Genomic DNA, 21283 nt, shown 5'->3' on the forward strand with positions numbered 1-21283 from the left:
TTAAAAAACTGCTTCATAAACATACTAAACTATTGCAGAAAATGCACATACTGAAAAATAAGTTTTTATTTTTGTTGCTACAGTTTTAGGTGTGGTGATATATCATATATAATAATATAATAATAATAAATAATAAAGGAGCCTGTAGTTGTACATGTACTTCCCTTGTTTTGAGGTATGAACAAACAACACTTGTCTTATAAAAATAGTGTACAGCTAAGTGACGACTGTTCAGCTCTCCAACCACATGAGACCACAACTCGTTCAGTTTAAGTGACCTATATGCACAATAATAATCACTTTTTTATCATATGAGTAACAGTGCCTGTTGACCTAAACAGCATCAAAACCACAGGTTTTTCTGAAAGCGTCTAACATTTCTCAGAGCATATTTATATCGAAGACCTTAGTAAAAAAAAATTCCGTTGCGTTATTCTTACAATATTTCTATGAATATGTATGAATGAGTGCATGAAGGTAAGGCAAAACTAAAGCAAATTTGGATGGCCATTGGTCTGTGAAAGCGCTATATAAATGCAGTACATTCTCACATTTACCATAATATTAGAGTTAAAAAGAGAGAAGAAGAATTAATGACAATCATATATTTTTTTTTACTATATTATTAAATATTGTACTGGTTGGCCTGGCTTTTATGTTTTCCAAATTAAGTTCTTTTTATTATTGTAGAAGATACTGTATGTTGTTTTTTCCTATTCATCACTGTTTCATATTACACTGAGTTCCAGTAATTATAGCTTGAATTCTGAAGCAACTGTATCATGCTTATGTATAAACTTATTAAACTACTAACTTAGTTACTACTTTAGCATTTGAGCCAAGGAGGCATAGGGCAGTACATTGTGTCCTGTTAGAGGCTGTTTACACCTGATGATGCGTTTCGGTTGTTCAGATCACAAATGGACAACATTAAATACATTAAACATTTTGAGCTCGTCCACTTTCGACCACATTCAGAGGTAGTCGAAAGTGCATTTTGTGCATGTGGTCAATTGTGTTCGAGCAGCCTCTGGCCGCTAGATTATTAGATTATAAGAAAAACAACCCCATAAATGGTTGTGAACATAAAAATTGAATATGATTGGTGATTAATGAGGAGAACTCAATGTATAAAAGGATATGCTGAGGAAATAATTTTTTGTCACATTCTGCAGCCACTCTGTAAGACCGTAGACCTTTCTTGCAAGAAATGAAAACATTTAAAAAGTCTACTGTCTTTTACTAGGAAAATTGCCAAGACAATAATGTTGTTCTGGTCATTATAAACATTGTAGAAGAAGCATTAGATAAAGTTTTTATAACCAACCACACTCTAAAAAAACAAACGGTGCTATATAGCACCAAAACAATTGCTTTGGATCGTAACGATAGAAGAACCATTTTAGTGCCATATAGCACCGGTGAAGAACCAGTGAAGCACCAGTGAAGCACCAGTGAAGCACCAGTGAAGCACCAGTGAAGCACCAGTGTAGAACCATATAGGGGCCATATAGCACCACATATGGTTCTACATAGCACTATATGGTTCTACACAGGTGCTTCACTGGTGCTTCACTGGTTCTTCACCGGTGCTATATGGCACTAAAAATGGTTCTATATCGTTACGATCCAAAGCAACTGTTTTGGTGCTATATAGCACCGTTTGTTTTTTAGAGTGCAGATTGTGTTCTTCCTGCATTATCTTCAACAGTAGTTGCGATAGATGAAGTCACTGATGTGTAGATGAACATTAAAATAGTTTGAATACATTTTGAGAGAATTAATCAGTAGGAGCTGCATGTGCGTGTGCGTGTGGACCACAACTCACTTCTATCACTCACTTTTAAAAGCTTTTACCCACTTTGTTCCTCTCTGAACTAATAAGCTGCCAGCCTCTACCCGAGCTGCTGAGTCCAACACAATCTTTAAGAAAAATATGAAAACACAGCTGTTACACATTCACACGATTAACCCCTAACTGTTAACTTTCCACTGTTTAATGTTTTGAATTTATAAGTGTTTGAAATCAATTATTGAAATCAAACTTTGAAACTTCTAATCTCAATATAGGATTTTAAAACGTTAGCCTGGATTTCACAGACAGGATCAAATAAGATGATTCTTACAGTTAGTAAATCTGATAAGCATGTATAGTGTCCTTCAATGACTACTTGCTGTCTTTCATACAAATATATCATATATACACAAACATATTCATACAAATATGTTTTGGACAAATATATTTCAAAAATAAAATTTATAAAATCAGCATTTTTTTGCACTGAAAACCCAAAAAATAAAAACAAGTAAAGGCTGCTAGTAATGAAAGCTCATGATACATTCTGTAGGCCTATACTTTTATTAAATATAAATGCAGATTTAAACACTCAAAACCTAACAAATACATAAAATATTTTGTAGTTTAAAATGTTAACGTTTATAAGCAAAATGGCACCTGCAAAGAGGAAACATGTTTAATAGCAGAAGCACAACCACAGATCCTGCTAACACTTGATAACCACTTATAATAACATCTTTAAAAAAGGAAAGGCTTTAGTTAAACGGTATCTTTTGTACCAAAAAACAACAGGGAACAAGATCTGTGGAACTGATAAACAAACGCATAGAAATGCAAATGAATATATTTTGATTACTACATTCACCTGAAATGCTTTTCCTAAAACATTTATTGCACTTCGATGTGAAAACCCAGCGAAAGTCTTTATTTGTGAGTTACTGTTTTCTATAAAATCATCCAAGAACATTGTATGAATCATAACCTGGATATTAATATTGAATGAGTAAGGTCATGTCAATGCTTGAAATGTGAAATCAATTATTGAAATCAAACTTTGAAACTTCTAATCTCAATAAAGGATTTTAACATTTTAGCCTGCATTTCACAGACAGGATCAAATAAGATTCTTACAGTTTTTGTAGTAAATCTGATAAGCATACAGTGTCCTCAGACTGGCTACTTGATTTCTTTCATACAACAACGTGTGAAAGATCGCTTGGCAGATGGGTCTTGTGATGGTGTTTTGTCTTCTGGTTGACTGTGGCTGAAACCTGTAGTTTGATCTAATGACAGTGTATAAAAAAGGAAAAAAACAAATCATAAATAGTTATTTCTTAAACTGTATTATATTAGCCTATCTGATCAGCATACAGCATGCGTACGCACAAATTTGTTCGTAAAATGTGCATACGGACGTTTTAACTTATCATGATTCAACAAAAAGTTTCATACTTAAATTTCTTTCTAAATGTTTGCAAAAATGTAAGAACAACTTAGACCACACGTGCGCAATAATTGTGAATAAGGAAAAAGAACCCCTTATATATATCTGTGTTAAAATCAATTATATATTTTCCTTGTCCTATAACCAGAGGCGGACAGAGTACACAGCTTCATTACTTGAGTAAAAGTACAGATACCCCTGGCTTAATTTTACTCAAGTACAAATAAAGTAGATGTCTACTTAAGTAAAAGTACTGAAGTACTTGTTTTTTGAAAGTACTTGAGTATCAAGAGTACATTTTCTAAATATTGCATTACTACTCCCACACTGCACGTTGAACCACTTGAGATGATTGATATTGAATTTTTTTAGGTGGTGATGAAGTTTTGTTTTGGTAAACACGGCAAACACTTGAAGCGAAAACTATCATTAACTTGTTTAGAAAATTTAAATAGTCTAATAGATGGACCTGCTGCGTCTTCATCCATTGTTTCGTCCATGGTTTCGTCTCTTATCTAAATTTGACTATGGTGACTTTGGCGGAAAGCTGAAGGTGATTGCTGATAGGCTGTCCCAATCAGTGGGGCCTGCACAATCCAATCACGTTTAAGAGAAGGAAACAAGAAATTGAGGGTTTCCAAGATTTTTCTTCTCCTTTTTTTTAGAAGAAGTAATGAGTTCTTACAGTTATGGATAGAAATGTAGTGGAGTAAAGAGTACAATATTTACTTCTCAAATGTACTTGAGTAAAGTCGTGAGTATTCCCCAAAAATGATACTCGAGTAAGGTACAGATCCCTCAAAATTGTACTTAAGTACTGTACTCAAGTAAATGTCCTCGGTTACTGTCCAGCTCTGCCTATAATATATATATGTGTTATATAATTTATATTATTTCCTTGTTCATGATTATTGGGTACATGTGGTCTAAGTTTTGTATACATTTAAAATTAATGGTAGTATAAACGTTTTTGTTGAATCATGATTTGTAAGTTAAAACATCCGTACACACATTTTACGAACAAATTTGTGCGTACGCATGCTTAGTGAATGAGACCCAGTGTCCTCTAAATGGCTACTTGCTTTATTCTTCCCAAGGATTAAAGTGATTTATATACCGTTAATTACGATTATAAAATGATTGTCGAGGGCCCCTCACATGCCAGGGCCCTATGTACTCATTCACCCTTTTCCCCCAACTTATGAGGCCCCTGATGACATGTAGCAGCATACATTGGGAAAATGTTATTGTCATGAATTAATTGATGGGTTTTTTCCAACTGAGACATCATTGCAAATAACCAGGATATAACTCATGACCACAAAAAGTCCATGAAGTCACAATAGTAATCTATTTGATCAACAAACACAAACAATTTGATCAAACAATACCTTTTGTTGAGTTAAATGTTGAATGGCTGGAGTAAGATTGAGTTGGTTGAGTTGTAGAGATCACTGAAAAGAGCAAAAGTAAAAAATGTCATTATAACTGTATGTTTATTAAGCTCAATATAAAGCTTAATATTGATAGGTTGTCTGAAATTAGGGTAGGAATTATGAAGCAAAGCTAAAATACTTTCTGCCTCTCTCAAAACAGTTCAGCACAGGGAACAGGGCTCTACACTGAAAAAAAAAATCCTTTCAATTTACGTAATTTTAATGTGTACATCGGTCCCACATAATCCGATTGTGTAAAACCAACATAATTTTCCTCATTTAATTTTTATGTGTCAGACCAAAACATTTTAATTGTTTTAAGTAGTCTAATATAAATATGTTGACTCAAAGTGCTATTTCTCTTTACTATAACACATTTATTTTGTAATGTTTAAGTAATTTTATTATGTAAGGGGACTAGATTTTCATCTGTAATTCCAACATGCTTTTTTAATGCTTATATTATGGGATTATGTAACTCTAAAGCAATTTCATTATGTCTCTGGCACCAGAATAATCACCCATAATTATCCAAATGTTATTTATTTCTTTTTTAAATACAAAATACATTTGCATTGGCATAAAAAGCAAAGAGTTTTGAACAAATGTTTAGTGATATTGAGGCAAACCACTGCTTTCAGATCATCAATTCATTTAAATCACTACACATTAATTCAACAACAGTCAATAACTATTACAACAATCAGCACATGCAGTACATACAAAGGGGCAATTTCCCAGACAGGTTGTGGATTAAGCCATGACTAGGCCCTAGTTATATTAGGATATTTTTTACAAAAAAAGTTTACAAACAAACCTACCTTACAAAAACAACACTGGAGTACATCTTGAGACAAAACAATGGCACTGATATATGTCAAGATATGTCAGTGCAATATGTTTTCAAATTAAGGCATTGCAAAAGTCTGGGACTAGAAAAAGCCCCATCTGTAAAACTGACCCAAATGTTTAAAATAGTTACTATCACAGTAGATTTAGAAGTGCTAAAGCACAAACACTGCATTCCAAAGAGACATGCAAAACAGTAAGTACTATTATTTTTTAAATGGATTTACAAACTGGAAAATATCAATCCTTCAGAAAGTCAGAGCTAAAGCATTTGTATAAACTGATAATCAAAGATTCAACAAAAACAAAATACAACAACCATTTCCAAAATCAACTCTGAGCAGCAAACGGTTAATGTTTTAATAAGAAAAAACACTTAAAACTGATAAATAAAAAGAACATAAATGAGCAGCACAGTCTTTCTGATCCTTTCACTGAAAGAAACGGTTCGTTAAAGTTACGCTCAATGCAGTTCCATTAAAATCTTTTGGATTTCTTCAAAAATAAAGCAGAGATCAGGATAGCTCAGGTTTAAGGCATACATCAGCTCAAACAACATGGCACGATGTTGCAACACCTTCATGCCTTCCAGGACTATACAAAGATCCTCTTCTTCATCACAAGAAGCATGTTGTTTGAGAGCACAAATCCCAACAGTGGTGTCTTCAAATGACCACACTGATGCTGACTTCATCCATGCCCTGTACAAAACAGACAAATGTAGTTAAAGAAACAGAAAAAAGTTACTGTTACAATAAAAGTGTCATTGGAAATTAGTACAATGCAAACAAATATAAATGTAAGTATACAGACCCATGTGCATTGCCACAGCATATTACAATTGGTTACAAATATATGGGTTACAAAGCAAGGCAGCTGCACTGTCCACTGCTCCAGGTGTGTGTGCGCGTTTACTAGACTGGAATGAGTTAAATAAAGAGGCCACATTTCGAGTGTGTGCTACCATACCTGACAATCACAGCAAAAGTGAATTCTCATTTTCTCACTGTCATGTTGTTATAAACCTGTATAAATGTCTTTGTTCTGATGAACACGAAGGAAGACATTTATTTTGAGGAATGTTTGCAACCAAACTGTTCATGAGCCCCATTCACTTCCATAGTATTATATTTCCCCACTATGGAAGTGAATGGGGCTTATGATTGGTTTGGGAACAAACATTCCTCAAAATATCTTCCTTAGTGTTCATCAGAACAAAGACATTTATAAAGGTTTGTAACAACATGATAGGGAGTAAGTGATGAGAATTTTTATTTTTGGGTGAACTACCCCTTTAAATCTTCCCAGGTGTTTTAATGACCCGTGTGCCAAAAGATGTAACTAAAACATACTACATTTTCTGTACTTCCAACAATGTTTACACATTTTTATGTCTATGAATCTATATTACTTACTTCTGTCATTTGATCATTCATTGTTTGAAGTCTTTTTGCTAGCTGTCCTCCTTTCTGATAGAAGAGTTTCGTCAGGTTTTTGGATTGGAGGTCCAGGTGACACGCAGGAACATAAGACAGTAGTGATTCTTTTAAATTCAGCATTTATCTGAAAACAAATTAACCAACCATTGTATATTTGAGTACTGCGAGTCAAGAATAATACATGTATATTAGTTGCAAAAATAAGATTTAGCTCCTAAGAGCAGTAAAACAGTGATAGGAATTACTTACCAATGCTTTTGAGTGTGTAGCGCATGCAAGGATGATGGACCTATAAGAGGAAATATTCAGTGGTGAAATCAACACACAACCTCAAATGATTAAGGTCACACATACACAGAGCAATAATGAAATAAGTATTATATCTGTCATAGGACGCAATTTTGGACAAAATGAGATCTTAAAACAAGGTGCTCTTCTGAAAACGTCAGCTTTAAGGTGTGGCACTTCAAAGCAATTTTTTCAGTTAATATACCAGACGTCACGCGAGGCATTTAAAAAAAGCTTTTTCTAATTGAATCAAGTGTTGCTCGTGGCGTAGTGAAGTCACGAATAACTGACGCGGGTCTGTTCATCTGATTAAGCAGACAGTTTGTTTCATACAATGTCATTATTAATGTAGTCAATTGATATCATCTGGTAAATTACTTACATGGATAACGTTACTCTGGACAGAATAACGTTTGGTTAGCGTTTTATTTGTCCTGAACCGTTTCCATAGAACAACTGAGTAAAAAGTGCCTCAAAAGTCAACTCAAATCTGACAGTTTTCAACTCGGATAAAACTACCAAACGTGAAATAACGTTATACAGCTGACATTTTTAAAACGCTGTTTTTCTTTATGAGCCTTACACTTACTGACTGACTGTAAAGTTAACTTACTCCACCAACATCCTCCAAACTCATTTTTACTACAAGTCATTGCAATGGCTACATATTGTAAAAAAAAAACTGTCTATCTAGTGAAGATGTATCACGTATAAAGTGAACATAAATAAATAATAGAACTTACTTTAATAATGTGGTGTCCGTCTGAGAGAGTTCTTCTGACTGACTGCTGTGCTGTCTTCATTTTGGCTTTCAAAACAAACGATCTTTATTCTTCTTTTATGGCGATTGACGTCCTTTTTATTGAGCGTTACTGCCACCTTCTGTTTAGGAGGTGCCATTTTGTGTGCAAACTCAATTTTATTGCTTTAAGTATTCAATTCAATCAATTTTAATCAATGTGAGAATAATGTGTTCATTTTACATTCAAACAAAACATTTTCATCATAATCAATTAAATTATGTTTACACAAGGAATATAAATATTTTGTGTTGCATATACATGTTTATTTTATTTAAATTCAAAGACCCACCAAGTCCATTTTTTTCAGTGTATATTAGAGCTGTCGCAATATGTCAATAACCGTGATATTTTAAAAATGAAATATTAATGTCATGTTAGAGTGTCGCTATTAGACTGATATTGACAATAACTGTGATATTGTGGTGGTAAGGCTGTACAGTGCACCATATATGTACTACGAAAAAATCGTTCGTGCCATAATTTAATTTACCACAGTATTATGTAAACAAAGGATCGGCTGCCAAACCTCTCTTTGCACAGCGGTGATCCAAGCTCACCGTCTCTCCTCATGTTTATGAAACCGAAACATTTGTTATTTTCGACAAGGTATTTGTTCAAGAGTTCAGTTTACCCACTAGCCAGACCATTAAATAAACACAGACTGGAAGTTAACTTCAGGCCAGATGAGGAACTACGACAACATGCGTGCATCCTATAAACTGTCTATAAAATAAGTTTTAATGGTCGAATGTTTTACTTAATTAATTTCTGACTTCTGAGAGAAGTTGAATGTGCCGCCTCAAATGTGGGTATAAAAGCACGAATTCAGTTTGACATCCCTCACTCATCAGAATGGTGAAACACTGAGTACTGTCTGAAAAGTTGAGAGTCCACATTAAAGCACTTCACAATGCTGGATGGTCTTTGAGACAAATTTACAAGTGGTTTAATAAATGTGTTAAAAAATATATGAGTAAACCTGGTGTTGGTGTGGTGGCTCCTGGTGGACTGTAGCTAGATGTAGTTGTCTCTAATACAGCAAACACACACAAACTTGTGAATTAAAGAATTTGATTGGCAAATAAAAGGATCTTTGTAAAAACAACTGAAGGTCTTTTACTTGTAACATTAGAAGATTTAGTATGACATATATTCTCATACTCAAATAAATGCTTTACTTAATATAATAATTATAAATATTATATTAAATAAGGAGCTCAAATGCAAAAGCCGCTAAAGCCACCTCCATCAAAAATGAAATGATGATATTAATGCTCTTGGCATATAAGCCTACTATACATTCATTAAATACCTTTGCTTCAAAGCTTATATACAAGAAAACATGTCAGATGCACTTAAATGGTTTTGCATATGAACTGTATGAACTTTATAACTCTATATCTAAAACTTTAGAGATTCAAGAAATATTTGAGAAAACCTGGTGTTGGTGTGGTGGCTCCTGCTTGCCTGTTGTTGGATGTGGTTGAATCTAAACAAATACAGCACACAAACTTATGAATTAAGGGATTTGTTTGGTTTATAGCATGTAAAGCATCTTTATGTATTTTCTGAAAACAACATTGTTTCAATAAAGTAAATTAATAGTGGTAGAGCAATCTGGCATACATGTTTGAATTTCTATTATTCATTATAATTTAAGGTTTGTGATACAATATCACAGCAATTTGTAATTACTTTACATTTTAGCAAACTGGTGGCTACTTTGTATTTATTTGTGAAATCTCCTTTGTACATTTTTGTACGATCTGATTTCACACCAGTGATGGTTGTGTTCAGAGGTGGGGTCAAAGGTGAAGCTTCATGCTTGCTGTTTTCTAATGTTACAAATTCATACAAAATCACCACCTCTTTAAATAATAATGTTTTTATGTGAGATCAGGTGAGAATTGAATCATGAACACTTACCTGCTTCTGTTACTATCAGATTCACAGTTGGAGTTTCATTACAGTAATAAACTCCAGAGTCTGAGGCTGAAACACTCTCTATGTGTAGTGATAAATCATCCAATAAACTATAACGGTTATGAGGATCTGAAATTAGTTTTCTTGTCTCTCCATCTTTTTCTTTAGTGAGAATGTCCACTCTTGTTCCATCTCTGACTTTACCCCATGTAACTTTCCCTTCATGTTTACACACAAGATAGACGTCCTTTCCCACAGTGACACTGCGATTGAATATTTCTGTCAAAACAAACACAAATGAACAAAGATAATGTGCTGTACATACATTTCAACTACTTCTTGCTGGCTTTGTATTTGTTATAATAATCACTACTTTAGATTGAAATCCAGACTAATAATGTAGTCTTACAATATAAGCTTCTGTACTGTATGTACACCAAATATAGGTGAAATTAAAATATTAAAACAAATTAACAAGCTCATGTCTCTCATTTGCAAATGATGTAAAGTCTCTAGAGTATAAAACCCTGCTACTCACCGCTCTGAGTTGTGTGTATGTTCATGTAGAACAGAAGACACATTAAGAAAAGATGTTTCATTTTCTGCTGTCAGTGTTAAAATCAGATAAAGATTTGCTTGAAAGCGGTACATACAGTATGTACACAAGATGCGTGTCTTGGACAAGTGACTGTGGGTTAAGGGAGGGGTCAGCTTTTGAAAACATTGTGACATTTCAAAAACTGCTTAATAAACATACTAAACTATTGCAGAAAATGGACATACTGAAAAATTAGGTTTTATTTTTGTTTGTTGTAGTTTTAGGTGTGGTGATCATATATAATATCATAATAATAAATAATAAAGGAGGCTGTAGTTGTACATGTACTTCCCTTGTTTTGAGGTCTGAATAAACAACAGTGGTCTTATAAAAATAGTATACAGCTAAGTGACGACTGTTCAGCTCTACAACCACATGGGACCACAACTCGTTCAGTTAAAGTGATCTATATGCACAATAATAATCACATTTTTATCATATGACAGCATCAAAACCACAGATTTTTTCTGAAAGTGTCTAATATTTCTCAGAGCATATTTATATCCAAATATTTTGTTTTATTTTTTTCCCTGTTGCATAATTCTTATAATATGTGTATGAATGTGTATGAATGAGTGTGTGAATCAGTGAATCTGAGGCAAAACTTGTAAAGGGCTTTGGATGGCCATTGGTCTGTGAAAGCGCTATATAAATGAAGTACATTCTCACATTTCTTTCAAAATTTTTTTAACTATATTATTGTACTGGTAGGCCTGGCCTTTAGGTTTTCCAAATTAAGTTATTTTTATGATTGTTGAAGATATTGTATGTTTTTTTCTTCTATTTATCACTGTTTCATATTTCAGTATGTTTTATAAGTTTCAGTAATTCTAGCTTGAGTTCCATTAAAGCTCCACTGTGTAAGATCTACTCCCATCTAGTGGTGAAAGTCTATATGACAACCAACTGAATATTACTTTCTAGCCCCCAAACCCCCCCCCCCCCCAATCGGAATGCATTTTAACTCGTACGGTGGCCCGGCCGTGTCATGCCAAGGTTAACATGTCTTCCAGTAGCTACAAAGCAAAAGCAATGAAAAAAATGAACAATTTGCAATGTCCTTTGCCTGTGATCCATCAAAGCACACAGATTTATGTTTAACATGAAAAAAGTCTGATTGTCATGATATGTCCGCTTAAAATCACATACAAAAAGCAACCATAAACGTAGCCAGACACTCCTTTTTCATCGATGCGAGGAAAAATATCACAGGGGCTGTTAAACTTGGTATTAAATATGTGTTTTAATCCGTCTCTTTTTGTCCATTTTCGACTGCTTCTCTCCAGATTACTGAGGGGATGGTCTGTGGACGAGTCCCTCTCCTGTCATTTAATCATGAGCGAGAGTAATGATGGGTTTAAATGGACGCGAATTACACTAACAAGTGTTATGCATAATCATGCTAAAGTTAGCCAAGGAACTATAAAACTTCAAGTTTACAACATACCGGTACACTGTATCGATGTAAACGAATATGCTGAATTACCTGTGGAGAAGATAGAAAGTAGCAACTTCAGTGTCCCTTGAGCCCCATCTTGGAAAACTAACTCCAATATTGACTTTGGTCTTGATGTTTTTCCTGTCGCGTTGTCGTTTAAAATCCCCGTTTCGCTTCCTTGGCGACTTGTTTTAATGTCCTCGAGAATATGTCTTCAACAGGCTTTCAAATCAAAGCATTAGATCGCAGGTTCATCACGGTTTGCAGGTGTCGCAGCCGAAGGATTCAGCTACGCAGGTCGTAGGCTGCATACGTCATCAAGCCTGGTTTAATTAAATTAACTGAGAATTACATTCACAAGTCATAAGCATATTACATCAATTTACAATTAACAAAGAATAATTGTCAGCGTTATAATTGTTAATATTCTGAAATAAGACTGTCTTGATGACGTATACCGCCTACACATGCAACCTCCGGAGGCTTCAGCTATCGGCCAGCGTGAGTGTAGAGTGAAAGCGCGAAAGGCGGAGCTTGAATTTAAGGAATGTCCCTCGTCGGCGAATGTATTTCAAAGATGGAGGCACAACATGGATTCAGCCAGAGAGCGCTTCGACGGTATGCATTTTAAATAGCAGAGTCTACACTTACGAGAATACTTTGATTAGTGGGTGGGAAGTAATTACACATGAATGAGCACATACTTTTGAAAGAAAACATGGGTTTTTGCTAAGAATTAACTCAATAAAGTACACAGTAGAGCTTTAAGTAGGAAGGAACTGTATCATGCTTCACATAAACTTATTAGACTAATAACTAAGTTACTACTTCAGGATTTGAATAAAGGAGGCATAGGACAGAACATTGTGTTCTGTTAGAGGCTGTTTACACCTGTTTTGGTTGATCGGATTACAAGTGGACGACATTAAATAGGCCTACAGGTTAAACAGGGTGTGAAACATTTGAGCTCGTCCACTTTCGACCACATTCAGAGGTAGTCGAAAATACATTTTGTGGTGTAGACGTGCACGTGTTCAAATGTGTTCGAGCAGCCACTGGCCTCTAGATTATTAGATTATAAGAAAAACAACCCCATAAATGGCCATGAACATAAATATTGAATATGATTGGTGATTAGTGAGGGGATCTTAATGTAAAAAAGAATAAGCTACAGAAATGCTTTTTTCACATTGTGCAGCCACTCTGTAAGACCGTAGACCTTTTTTGCAAGAAATGAAAACATTTAAAAGGTCTACTATCTCTTACTAGGAAAATTGCCAAGATAATAATGTTGTTCTGGTCATTGTAAATATTGTATTAGAAGAAGCATTAGATAAAGTTTTTATAACAGGGCAGATTGTGTTCTTCCTGCATTATCTTCCACAGTAGTTGCTATAGATGAAGTCACTGATGTGTAGATGAACATTAAAATAGTTATATAGTTACATTTTGAGAGAATTAATTAGTAGGACCTGCATGTGCATGTGCGTGTGGACCTCAACTCAGTTCTATCACTCACTTTTGAAAAGCTTTTATCCACTCTGTTCCTCTTTGAACGAATAAGCTGACAGCCTCTACCTGACAATCTTTTTAAGAAACATCTGAAAACACAACTGTTACACATTCACCTGATTAACCCCTAACTGTTAACTTTCCACTGTTTAATGTTTTGAATTTATATGTGTTTGAAATCATTTATTGAAATCAAACTTTGAAACTTCTAATCTCAATATAGGATTTTAAAACGTTAGCCTGGATTTCACAGACAGGATCAAATAAGATGATTCTTACAGTTAGTAAATCTGATAAGCATGTACAGTATAGTGTCTTTCAATGACTACTTGCTTTGTTTCATACAAATATATCATATATACACAAACATATTCATACAAATATGTTTTGGACAAATATATTTGAAAAATATAATTAATAAAATCAGCATTTTTTCGCACTGGAAAAAACAAGTAAAGGCTGCTGGTAATGAAAGCTCCTGATACATTTTGTATGATATACTGTAGGCCTATATTTTTATTAAATATTAGATGTAACACTCAAAACCTAACAAATACACAAAATATTTTGTAGTTTAAAATGTTTACGTTTATAAGCAAAATGGCACCTGCAAAGAGGAAACATGTTTAATAGCAGAAGCACAACCACAGATCCTGCTAACACTTGATAACCACTTATAATAACATCTTTAAAAAAAGAAAGGCTTTAGTTAAACTGTATCTTTGTCCCAAAAAAACAATAGGGAACAAGATCTGTGAAACTGATAAACATAGAAATGCAAATGAATAGCCTATATTTTGATTAGCACATTTACCTGAAAATGCTTTTCCTAAAAAATACATTTAATGCACTTCGATGTGAAAATCCAGCAAAAGTCTTTATTTGCGAGTTACTGTTTTCTATAAAATCATCCTATATAATGCAAAGAACATTCTGTGAATCATAACCTAGATATTAATATTGACTGAGTAAGGTCATGTCATTGCTTGAAATGTGAAATCAATTATTAAAACCAAACATTAAAACTCCTAATCTCAATATAGGATTTTACAATTTTAGCCTGGATTTCACAGACAGGATCAAATAAGATGATTATTACAGTTTTTGTAGTAAATCTGATAAGTATACAATGTCCTCTAAATGGCTACTTGATTTCTTTCATACAAAAATATTTGAAAGATTTCTTGGCAGATGGGTCTTGTGATGGTGTTTTGCCTTCTGGTTGACTGTGGCTGAAACCTGTAGTTTGATGTAATAATAGTGTATGAAAAAGGAATAAAATAAATCATAAATAGTTTTTTCTTAAATTGTATTATATATATTAGCCTATCTGATCAGCAAACAGCATGCGTACGCACAAATTTGTTTGTAAATGCGTACGAACGTTTTAACTTACATATCATGATTCAACAAAAACTTACTAAAATTTCTTCTAAATGTTTGGCAAAAACGTAAGAACAACTTAGACCACACATGCGCAATGATCATGATGGAAAAGAACCCTATAATATATATCTGTGTTATATCATTTATATTTTTTCCTTGTTCATGATTATTGGGTGGCCTAAGTTGTTCTTATGTTTTTGTATACATTTAAGTTTTTGTTGAATCATGATTTGTAAGTTAAAACGTCCGTACGCACATTTTACGAACAAATTTGTGTGTACGCATGCTTAGTGAATGAGACCCAGTGTCCTCTAAATGGCTGCTTGCTTTATTCTTACCCAAAGGTCTTAAAGTATTCATAGCAGATGGGTGTTGTTGTGTTGGTGTGCCTTCTGTTTTTCTGTTGTTGGGATCTGTAGTTTGATCTAATGATAGTGTATGAAAAGAGAAAAGAATTAACATAATTAAGGTTCTTCAACTATATATTAAAAAGTAGTCCTGGATTTAAAAAAAAATCATGTTAAAGTTCTTATGTTGTTTGGCTCATTGTAGACATTTAAAAAAGCATTATATAAAGACGTTTTGCTAACAGACCAGGGGCCGGCCATATTCACAAAGCATTTTATCTTACCACTAAGAGTACTCCTAAATCGCACTAAAAGATTTTAGCTAGGAGATTTCTCATAAAAGTTATTCACAACGCCTTTCAGACCTACTCTTAGTAAGGAAAAATGATAACTCCTAAACTAAGAGCGAGTCTTCGTTGATATGGATGACATCAATTCTCATGCACGAGCTTCCTCGCAATGATCACGGGGATTGCAGAGATGCACCAAATCATGGAATAACGAAATATGTCTGTGTCCTACACAAAATAATAATAGTAACGCCATCGTAATGCATATATAATGACATGTTTGCAGGCCCCAGTGAAGTGTAATTCTAAAAAGGCAGAGAGAGAGAGAGAGAAAAATTGAATTAAATTCAATTAAATCAAGGTAGCCTAATACCTTACTGAAAACCGCCAATTGCCTAATAATGAAAAACGACATTTGCATTAACACATGATTGGTTAATTGACATCCTATTAGCCTAAATAGACTATTTACTGTAAAGCAAGGAATGTTGCTCCTATTGAAGTAGCCTAATGTAATAGTTAATTGACGGTGGATTATGAACTCGCCAAAACAGAAAAGAAAGCCCATCTGGACGCAGGATCAGTTAATGATCAGTAACTGGCGCAGTTGGTCCTGGAAAAAAGAAACTGGGATAAAGCAAAACTAAGTTTGAGACATGGGAGAGGATTTGTTTGCAGATCAATGCAGCATTCCTGCTTGTGTCGCGGACCCCAGACGACTGCGAGAGTCGGTGGTATACATTACAATCGCAGTCAAGGGTTGAGATTACAGCCTTTAAACGGGCAAGCATGGCAACAGGTAGGTCTTTAATATTAAATATGTAAAATCATTATTGTTTAAGTAATTAAGTAATTCTAAAAACTTCCTGCTTGTCATGAATGTAATGAAATATAAAACAAATGTCATAAACAATTGGCTGTACAGTAGGGCTATGCTGATTAATCGTGCAAATGCGCGTTTTCTCAATGAATGAATTACGGTGAAATGCCGCCACATCCAAAAGCCAGGGGGCGCTCTCGTGTAGAAACGCCATTTGTGCCACAGAAGAAGTAGTATATCAAACACTATTCCAGGAAATGTCTAAAGGAATATTTATATTGCTGTTCTTCAGATTGTTTCAGGTATTTTCATGATAATAAAAATATTTTGAATGATTGTGTTTGGCGAGTGTTGCTTTTTTAAATGCACGTTATAAACGACTCAAACTCATAGTGATTTTAGATTGATAAGGACTTCCTACTCACAGAGCCGTAGTACACGCACAAGCTGTGCATGAAACACAGAATCGGACCCTTGCGATTCAGTATCGATTTCAAGCAGGTCTTTTTAATGGGGAACGCGATGTATTGGCACAGCCCTACTGTACAGTGCACCATATATGTGCTACGAAAAAAATGTTGTGCTATAATTTAATTTACCACAGTATTATGTTAACTACAGATCTGCTGCCAAACCTCTCTTCGCACAGTTGTGATCCAAGCTCGCCGTCTCTCCTCATGTTTATGAAACCAAAACAGTTGTTAATTTCGATAAGGTATTTGTTCTAGAGGTCAGTTTACCCACTAGCCAGACCATTAAATAAACACAGACCGGAAGTTAAAGGAACAGTATGTAGGATTGTGGTCAAAACTGGTACTGCAATCACACAGCTGATGGCAAAAACACAAAATGACAACATAAACATCAGTTGAGGGCTACAACTCCACTTTTTAAATGACAATATCCTGGCCAGACCACTGTTGTCAGTGATATAAGTATTTGTTATGAAAATGATTTCTTAATGTCTAGTGACATATCAGGGCCATTTTATGATTAATTGATATAAATTTCTTACATACTGTTCCTTTAACTTTGGGCCAGGTGAGGAACCGCAAAAACACGTGTGCATCCAATGAAACAGACTAAAAAAAGGTTGAATTGTTGAATGTTTTACTTAAATAATTTCTGACTTCTGAGGGAAGTTGAATGTGCCGCCTTAGATTTGGGTATACAAGCACAAATTCAGTTTGACATCCATCACTAATGTTCAAAATGGTGAAACGTTGTCTGAAAAGTTGAGAGTCCACGTTAAAGCGCTTCACAATGCTGGATGGTCTTTGATACAGGTGGTCTAATAAATTTGCTAATAAATATTTAAGTAAACCTGGTGTTGGTGTGGTGGCTCCTGGTTCGTTGGATGTGGTTGAATCTAAACAAATACAGCACACAAACTTATGAATTAAGGGATTTGTTTTGTTTTTATCATGTAAAGCATCTTTATGTATTTTCTGATTGTTTTAATAAAGTAAATGAATAGGGGTAAAACTTATATGTTTTAACACAAGCACAATCTGGAATACATGTTTGTATTAAATCATTATAATTAAGGTTTGCGATACAATATCACAGCAATTTGGAATTACTTTACATTTTAGCAAACTGGTGGCTACTTTGTATTTATTTGTGAAATCTCCTTTGTACATTTGTGTATGATCTGCTTTCACTCTATTGATGCTTGTGTTCAGAGGTGGGGTCAAGGGTGGAGCTTCATCCTTGCTGTTTTCTAATGTTACAAATTCATACAAAATCACCACCTCTTTAAATAATAATGTTTTTATGTAAGATCAGGTGATAATTGAATCATGAACACTTACCTGCTTCTGTTACTATCAGATTCACAGTTGGAGCTGCATTACAGTAATAAATTCCAGAGTCTGAGAGTGAAACACTCTTTATGTGTAGTGATAAATCATCCAATAAAATATAACGTTTATGAGGATCTGAAATTAGTTTTATTGTCTCTCCATCTTTTTCTTTAGTGAGAATGTCCACTCTTGTTCCATCTCTGACTTTACCCCATGTAACGTTCCCTTCATGTTTACACACGAGATTGACGCCCTCTCCCACAGTGACACTGCAATTGAATATTTCTGTCAAAACAAACACAAATGAACAAAGATAATGTGCTGTAAATACATTTCATCTACTTCTTGCTGGCTTTTTGTTTGTTATAATCACTACTTTACAATGAAATTCAGATAATAATGTAGTCTTAAGCTTCTGTATGTAGGCTACACCAAATACACTGAAAAAATTAAAGGCTGGATTTAATTAAAATATAGAGCATCATTTTTGCATCCATTTTTTTATGTAAGGATTACATGGAATTTAAAGCAATTTATGCAAGTAAAACTAACTTTAAAAAGTGGATGCAAAAGTGATGCTCTATATTCAATCAAGCGTATAATTTTTTTTACAGTGTAGGTGAAACTAAAATATTAAAACAAATTAACAAGGTCATGTCTTTCATTTGCATTGGATGTAAAGTCTCTAGAGTATAAACCCCTGCTACTCACTGCTCCGAGTTGTGTGTATGTTCATGTAGAACAGAAGACACATTAAGAAAAGATGTTTCATTTTCTGCTGTCAGTGTGAGAATCAGATGAAGATTTGCTTATAGTTTAAGCTTGAAAGCGGTACATATATACACAGATGCGTGTCTGGTGCAAGTGACTCTGGATTAAGGGAGGGGTCAGCTTTTGCAAACATTGCGACAATTAAAAAACTAATTTTCATATAACTTTAATAAACATACTGAATTACTGCAAAAAATGCACATACTGAAAATGTAAAATAAACTTTTTGTTTGCTATAGTTTTAGGTTTGGTGATATATCATATATAATATAATATCATAATAATAAATAATAAAGGAGTCAATAGTTGTAAATGTACTTCCCTTGTTTTAAGGTCTTAACAAACGTCAGTGGTCTTATAAAAAATAATGTACAGCTAAGCAACGACTGTTCAGCTCTCCAACCACCACAACTCTATTGGTTCAGTTTAAGTGACCTATGCACAATAATAATCACATTTTTATCATATGATGGTGCCTGCTGACCACTGATTTTTTTGAAAGCGTCTAACATTTCTCAGAACATATTTATATCCAAGACCGCTTAGCGTCGGGTCCTGATCACACTGTCGGGGCTTATTTCCCAATAACTACCGGCTGCCTCTACATTATCCCTTACATATTGCCCTCATGTTCCCATTGTCTTTGTCAAGCTTTGTTAAAGTCTTTCTGTTAGGTGAGTTTAAGCCATGTCATGGTTTTGTTCATGCCAAGTCTAGTTTCTGGATATGTCTATGTTTGTCTCACTTATGGATTAATTAACTGCACATGGGTTCTCAACTCACTCGCCTCACTGTGGATTTATTGCAGAGAGCTTAATTTGTCAAAAAATGTAACTTCATTGGACACACGTGCTTTGTCGCAGTTCCGGTTTCAGGTTTTTTAATGCTTTGACTAGTTGCTAAACTGAACTCTTGAACAAATACCTCATCGGAAATGACAAATGTTTTGGTTTCCTAGGTAATCTACGTGTTGTTTATTTTGCTTGTTATATAAATAAACTACTTTAAAAAGACTTTGTTGTTATTTATTCTTAGCGGAGTTTACCAGAAGTTACGTGTTGACCACAAAGCCGCTTGTTTATGTTGTTACTGCCGAAACCGTCTATACTACATTTCTTACTAACTAAAAATTTTATCTGTTCAAATTGTGATGAGTGGTAAAGACAAAAGTGGCTATATTGAAACTTTTGTCATCCAGTTGTGCTTAAATGAGGTGAAATATGTAAAAATGAGGATACTGTTATTATTAAAAGACTATTGTACTTTTAGTTGTGATTTTGTACAGCTTACATTATATTTTAAATATGTAAAGCATATTACCACCTGGTTCTGTTACTGTCAGATTCACAGTCAGAGCTGCATTACAGTAATACATTCCAGAGTCTGAGAGTGAAACACTCTTTATGTGTAGTGATAAATCATCCAATACACTATAACGCTTATGAGGATATGAAATTAGTTTTCCTGCCTCTCCATCTTTTTCTTTAAATATAATTTCCACTCTGTGTCAATCTCTGCCTTTACTCCACCTCACATTCCCTTCGTGTTTAGACACAAGATAGACGTCCTTTCCCACACTGACACTCAGATTGATTATTTCTGTCAAATCGAACACAAATTAACAAAGATAATGTGCTGTAAATACATTTCATCTACTTCTTGCTGGCTGTGTTTTTGTTATAATCACTACTTTAGAATGAAATCCAGACTAATAATGTAGTCTTACAATATAAGCTTCTGTATGTACACCAAATAGGTCAAACTTAAAGATGCAATTTGTATTATCTGCACCGCTAGATGGTGCCGGATCAAATCAATAACAATGATGTTGTTTAATGACGCTCTGAAGCAGCGTGGAATTATGGGATTTGTAGTCTTTAACTCAACCGCTGATGGCCATCAATCAGACGCGAACGAGATATCACGTTGACTGATAAGGTAATCAAGTCTTATAAATTTTGCGTTTAATGACATCATTTATTTCAAAATGTAAGTTTATATGTGATGTTCAAAACTAAATTGTTAGTCATAGATATTACAGTATTAGTCCAAATTCGGTGGTTAACACAGCAAAGAATTAAGTTTTCAACTTACAATCTATGATTTTTCACATAATGTATTGACAGTACAAATCTTATTGTGAAGTGTCTTAAAATGACCATTTATATTGCTGTACAATAATACCTCTTGATGTGCATATCGTCCGCGGGAAGACGCACTGATTACAATCTACACACTAATGTTGTGATCAATATAATAGCAACTCACCCATCGCATAAAACACAAGCAGGATCAGAATCTCTGTCTAGTTAAATGTTGCCGTGAAGCTCTCTCTA

General features: G+C 34.3%; 1 long non-coding RNA gene across 2 annotated transcripts; it reads right to left on the bottom strand.

The window, feature by feature from the left end:
• Nucleotides 1-4865: 4865 nt before the first annotated feature.
• LOC135778562 (uncharacterized) lies at nucleotides 4866-8261 on the bottom strand. Of its 2 annotated transcripts, XR_010544584.2 has the most exons (4): nucleotides 7998-8261; nucleotides 7216-7255; nucleotides 6943-7090; nucleotides 4866-6228 (listed from the first exon to the last, which is right to left on the bottom strand). It is a non-coding gene; the product is annotated as an uncharacterized lncRNA (long non-coding RNA). The 2 variants fall into 2 exon arrangements; XR_012336231.1 differs by lacking the exon at nucleotides 7998-8261 and having other exon boundaries at nucleotides 7216-7972.
• Between the last annotated feature and the right edge of the window lie 13022 nt (nucleotides 8262-21283).

The sequence above is a fragment of the Paramisgurnus dabryanus genome, chromosome 2 (genome assembly GCF_030506205.2).
Source record: "Paramisgurnus dabryanus chromosome 2, PD_genome_1.1, whole genome shotgun sequence".
NCBI lineage: Eukaryota > Metazoa > Chordata > Actinopteri > Cypriniformes > Cobitidae > Paramisgurnus > Paramisgurnus dabryanus.